This window comes from Symphalangus syndactylus, chromosome 18, assembly GCF_028878055.3.
Source record: "Symphalangus syndactylus isolate Jambi chromosome 18, NHGRI_mSymSyn1-v2.1_pri, whole genome shotgun sequence".
Taxonomy (NCBI): domain Eukaryota; kingdom Metazoa; phylum Chordata; class Mammalia; order Primates; family Hylobatidae; genus Symphalangus; species Symphalangus syndactylus.
The window spans coordinates 43,477,692-43,484,209 of NC_072440.2; the positions used below are offsets into that span (position 1 = coordinate 43,477,692).

The 6,518-nt window shown below is 45.6% G+C and overlaps 1 pseudogene; it reads left to right on the top strand.

Moving 5' to 3' along the window:
- The first annotated feature begins 4,201 nt into the window (after positions 1 to 4,201).
- On the top strand, positions 4,202 to 5,616 carry LOC129467951 (26S proteasome regulatory subunit 4-like; annotated as a pseudogene).
- Positions 5,617 to 6,518: the final 902 nt, after the last annotated feature.

The window sequence follows — 6,518 nt, forward strand, 5'->3', positions numbered from 1 at the left end:
AGACTCAGCTCACAAGAAGGTAACACTGCAGGGGAAGGCTCTGGGTAGCCCTCATCAGGGTCCAGGGCCCCCAGCCAAGAAGAAGGAGCCTCTGTGAAGTCTATTCCCATGGCTAGGCTGCTGAACCCCTAGTGTGGAGACATATGGGGCAAAAGAGAGCGTCAAACGAAACAGGGAACCCAACGATCAGGCCTGGCTGTCATGTGGGTCTAAACTCCAACTGCTTTTAATATAAGGACCCAGATTTAAGTAAAAAGTGGACATACCTCATGCATGATAGTACTTACACTTACAGCCACATGGCACATAAAAACTGCTTAGTGCAAATGGAGATATTTGTGGGCTCCTTTCCATTATATCACCACTCTGCAGGGATCCACAGCCATGGGATTCAGAGCAACTTCATGAGGGAGAATGAAAACCCCACAATTTTTCAAGGGCTATCTCTTCCAGGTTTACAAAGGGAGAATTGGGGTCCTCATGTCAATTCTTCCAAGGGAAAGGACCACGTCCTCCCCTCTCCCTCTGTGCTCCAGAGCAGCCGAATCTGACCCTCCTAATTGCATTCTTGCCTCACTTGGATTTATTCCAGTTTATTCCCCACCCCCATCCCCCCTTTGCCAAATTCCTCTTCCTGATGAGTCAGGGATTAAAAATGCTTGGCATCCTTGCTGAATAAATAGTATTTGTCCACAGTGACACTGGTCAGTGGCAAACTGCCTTTGTTCTGTGATGAGGAGCATGAGCACACAACTTGCAAGTTGTCTATCCAGGACTCTGGTCCTATATGGGCATCGAACTCATGCCCTTGGCCTTGTTTATGTCCTGTTCCAACTAGCTAGACTGGCTTGCACAGAGGTAAGGAGTGAAGGTAGAGGGAGAAAGGGAGAGAAGGGGTGGGGGGGAAACAAACTTGTGCTGGTTTTATACAAATCTTCTCCCATTTAATCATACCTGTGATGTAGATAGAATTAGTCCCATTTTACAGATCCAGAGAAATTCAGTCAGTTGCCAGATTTTCAGGGGTTAGAAAAGCTAGAATTTGAACTCTCCTATTCTGAGTGGGAGCCTATCATTCTTTGCACCACATCAAGCCACTGATGGAAGTGAGCAGGCAGTTGACTGAAATTGATTGCCATTCTGCCAGCCTCCAGGCCTTAGGAAATGGCCCGCCTCAGATAGAATGGAAGTCGCAGTGGGCATCAGACAGCACTTTCCTCTTTCCCCTCGGCCTCTGGCGTCAGGCTGCCCCAGAGGGAGATCTGTTGTGTTTTCAGCAGCTCTGGAAGAGACATTTCTCCTGGAGTGGTGGACACAGCAGCGTCCTGTTATTCACCTGCAAGTCCCACTGGGGTATGGCAGCCATAGCAGGAATTGCTTACTTTCCTTAGCAGCCCCTGACCATCGCATGTGCTCACATTAGCTCAGGAAGCTCTGCCATATGGGCTTCTTATGTCTCCTGCCTTCCACAGCTTCAGGCACCTCTTCAAATGCTTTTTAATTCAGCCAACGTGGTGGCTCACAACTGTAATCCCAGCACTTTGGGAGGCTGAGGTGGGCAGATCGCTTGAGCCCAGGAATTTGAGACCAGCCTGGGCAACATGGTGAAACCCTGTCTCTGGAAAAAATACAAAAATTACCTGGGCATGGTGGCGCATGCCTGTGGTCCGAGCTACTCAGGAGGCTGAGGTGGGAGGATCACCTGAGCCCAGGAGGTCGAGCCATGATGGTGCCACTGCACTCCAGCCTGAGCAACAGAGTGAGACCCCATTTCAAAAATAAATAAAATGAATAAACAAATTCAGACTGTCATAAGCCATTCATTCCCAAAGATTCCATTTGTGCTTAAGCCCAATATTTTACAGACAGGATGAACAAGGCTCACAGAAGCAGAGAGACTTCCTGAAGGTCACACGGCAAGTGAATGACAGAACTAGGGCCAGAATCAAGGTCCCTGACTATTCTTCAGTCACTCAGCAGACATTCATTGAGTGCCTAGAATCTGCTAGGCACCACTCCAGGTGCCAGGTGTCCATTGCTGTCCTTAGAGGCAAGCTGCGCTGCTCTGCTGGGGCTTCCCTGCTCCCCTCTCCTGGATGCTTTTCATTCCCAGCCCCAGAGTCTAACCCCGAGACCTCCGGTGCCACTCACCACAGCATTCCTGAAGACTTAGAAGAGGTGCTTTTGTGTGCAGCCCTTTCCTCCAAGACCCTGGAATGCACGTTCGCAGGACTTGCTGATTTATAGCCATGTTGCCTTTCAAAGAATTCCCTGGCCTGCGTTAAGTCAACAGATTTGAGAAAAGGCTTGTTAAAAGTTCTGTCACGGGAGCCAGTTGTTCCTTGTGTTCACAGGATGCTTTCTTTAACCCTGGGCCCTGCTCAGGCCAGTAACAGCACACCCTGGGCCTACAACTGCTAAGGATCTGTATGTAAGACATGGAAACTCTGTCATATAAATGTATTTAGTGCCCCTCCCTCGAATAGCCCTAAGCCCTGTCATATAAAGTATTTACTGCCCTTCCCTGGAATAGCCCTAAGCCTCTATTCTCTCATTTATCATTCTTTGTTTTTTACTGCCTTAATGGTTTTTGTGATCATATTAGCCTATTTTCTATTTTTATCCTCTTGTCATTCTGCCCATCAACTGAGAGCAGTGGCCATATCCTGTTTGTACATGCTGACCTTTCTGAAAACAGTTCATTCATTCATTCATTCATTTATCCACCCATCCATTCAACAATCCTGGCCCTGTCCTGGGAACTAAGGATGCAGCAATAGAGAAATAAAGATGGCTGCTGCCTGCCAGGTGCACTGCCCAGATCCTTGTTCAGGGTCACTCTTCTCATTCCCCAGCTGCCAGGATTGTTACTGGCTGATGACCCACACTGAGTCCTTCCTACGAATTGCCCTTGGCCAAAGGGAGCTGTGTCCCCTTCCTGGGGACACTCTGCATCCAATGACTGGCTAATTTGGGGCCCACCCCCTTTGTCTCAATTCAGGACATCCCTGAAGCACTTCCCCAGCTTCAGGGCTCCCCTGGGAATCAGTGGAGACCTCTGTTGCAATTGAATCACAGTTCAAGTCCTCTCTGTGCCCAGTCTTGCTTCCTTCACACCCTGTGGCTGCTGTGCCCGACAGCACCCGCCGCCATAACCCTCTTTGCACACAAATCTCCAGCTCAGAGTTTTGTTCCCAGGGAAGTCATCCTATGACACCTGCTATCATGAAGTTTATATACTAGGAGCAAAAGAAAATAAACACAATAAATAGTAACACAGTTACGTGAAAAGTGACATTGCTGTGGGAAGAAATAGAGTGGGGCTGGAGGATCAGGGATACAGAATGGGAAGATGATTAATTTTTCATATTCAATAGAATGATTGGAATAGGCATCTCTGAGAATGTGACACTTGAGAAAAGACTTGAAATTAGCAAGCTGAATGTCCAAAAGCTTCTGAATCCAAAATTGAGCCTGGATCAGTCAGGATTTCCCAGAGAAACAGCACCAATAGGATGTGAATGTGTATATATGTGTGTGTACATATATGTGAATATGTACATGCATACACACTCAGATCTGTTTCAAGGAATTGGCTCATGGGATTGTGGAGCCTGGCAAGTGTGAAGTCTGCAGGGAAGGCCAGCAGCTGGAATAGGTGGGAGCTGATTCTTTAGTCTTAGGGCAGAATTTCTTCTTCTCTGGGAAACCTCAATTTTTGCTCTTAAGGCCTTCAAGGGATGAGGTGAGGCCCAACCACATTATGAAAGATAATCTGCTTTACTTATAGTCTACTATTTGTGAATGTTAATCACATCCCCAAATACCTTCACAGTAGCACCTAGGTTAGTATTTGATTAAGCACTGGGTACTATAGCCTAGCCAAGATGACACAGGAACCTGACCATCACACGTACTCTGTCCCACATGTACATATCCCAACACCTTTCCCTGCTTTACTTTTCTCCTTAACACCCATCAAGAGCTGACATTCTGTGTATTTTACCCTCCCCAGTGTCTTACACCAAGCCCACTTCATTCATTTATGTAGTACCTGTTTATTCTCTTGAAAACATAAAAGTTGGTAGCCTTCCAGTGTGAGTATCCCCAAGAGAAAATACGCATCAAAAATTAAGAACTTAGAAATGATAGTTGAGGTGGAGGAACTTCCAGCAGTGGCAGCTCAAGTGGCCAAGACAAGATGAGTCAAAGTCAGGGTGGTGGTCATGGTCCTAGATGTGGCAAGAAGGATGACAAGGACAAGATAAATAAGTACTAACCTCCTGTACCAACTAGAGTGGCGGAAAAAGAAGAAAAAACAAAGGGACAAGATGTTGCCAGTAAACTGCCACTGGTGACACTTCACACTCAGTGTCGGTTAAAATTACTGAAGTTAGAGAGAATTAAAGACTATCTTCTCATGGAGGAAGAATTCATTAGAAATCAGGAACAAATAAAACTATTAGAAGAAAAGCAAGAGGAGGGAAGATCAAAAGTGGATGATCTGAGGGAGGACCCTGATGTCAGTAGGAACCTTGGAAGAGATCATTGATGACAATCATGCCATTGTGTCTACATCTGTGGGCTCAGAACACTACGTCAGCATTCTTTCATTTGTAGACAAGGATCTGCTGGAACCTGGCTGCTCGGTTCTGCTCAGACACAAGGTACATGCCATGATAGGGATGCTGATGGATGACACGGGTCCCCTGCTCACAATGATGAAGGTGGAGAGGGTCCCCCAGGAGACCTATGCCAATACTGGGGGGTTGGACAATCAAATTCAGGAAATTAAGCAATCTATGGAGCTTCCTCTCACCCATCCTGAATATTATGAAGAGATGGATATAAAGTCTCCTAAAGGGGTCATTCTCTGTGGTCCACCTGGCACAGGTAAAACCTTGTTAGCCAAAGCAGTAGCCAACCAAACCTCAGCCACTTTCTTGAGAGTGGTTGGCTCTGAACTTATTCGGAAGTACCTAGGTGATGGGCCCAAACTCGTACAGGAATTGTTTTGAGTTGCTGAAGAACATGCGCCATCCATCGTGTTTACTGATGAAATTGAGGCCATTGGGACAAAAAGATATGACTCCAGTTCTGGTGGTGAGAGAGAAATTCAGCAAACAATGTTGGAATTGGAACTGTTGAACCAATTGGGTGGATTTGATTCTAGGGAAGATGTGAAAGTTATCATGGCCACAAAACAAATAGAAACTTTGGATCCAGTACTTATCAGACCAGGCCGCATTGACAAGAAGATTGAGCTCCACCTGCCTGATAAAAAGACTAAGAAGCACATCTTTCAGATTCACACAAGCAGGATGACACTGGCCGATGATGTAACCCTGGATGACTTGATCATGGCTAAAGATGACTTCTCTGGTGCTGACATCAAGGCAATCTGTACAGAAGCTGGTCTGATGGCCTTAAGAGAATACAGAATGAAAGCAACAAATGAAGACTTCAAAAAATCTAAAGAAAATGTTCTTTATAAGAAACAGGAAGGCATCCCTGAGGGGCTTTTTCTCTAGTGAACCACCGCTGCCATCAGGAAGATGGCTGGGAGATTTCCCAGCCCCTGAAAGAGATGAGGTTGGGGGAGTTGCCCAGAGGAATCCCTGTTCCCATTGACTTTTATTAGCAAAGCATCCTGTGTGTATTTTGGAGTATGATGTGTAAGTGCCCAATGGGTGGCCTTCGTCTGTCGGTTACTGTACAGCACTCTGCTTCCAAATAAAGCATGTTCTTTCACAAAAAAAAAAAAAAAAAAAGATGGTTGATACTGAACAAGAGGTGGTCTCAGGTGGGTAACATGAAAGTGCTGGTTAATGTCCCGAGTTAATGGGTTCAGAGATTTCAAAGGAGGATGAAACTTTGACTTGAGAAGGATTTTTTACCTTTCCAAGGTTTCATCTGACAGAGCAAGCCACTTGGGCACAAAATGAGTTTATAAGAGCAGCAAACAGAACCAAACCTGAAAGCATCACCAGTCTCTGTGCTGGGTCTATTTGAGCACCTTGATGCCAACTCTTTAAGCCTGGGTGGGAGGCAAGACTACCTAGAGTTTCTTTACTTTTTAAGTATGTGCAATCTGATGACCCCTTCTCTCTCATCAGGTTCAGCTTTGTCTGACCAGTACCTAAGGCAAATGTTGGCCTCACAAACTTTTCCAAACACCAAGCATTTAATAAGAGTATCAACTCTGGCTCATGCAAAAGTGGGTGACTAATAGAAATAATGCAGACAGAAACAGAGGTGTTCTTGTCATCTGATCATCCCTTTTCCTGGAAAATTTGAATATTTTCCATAAAATTATTATACAGTTATTCACTTTAAAGCTGTTCTCAAATGTCCATAGAGGCTCAGTCATGAACAGATATTCATTGAGGCTTCACACTGTCTGGGCATGTCAGGAAACATCCATGTAATAAATAGACATGAGCACACATCTATGAAAACTTAGCTAGTTACTCAAGGCAATGTGCGTCCAAGCATAACCTGGAAATTCGTCCCATGAG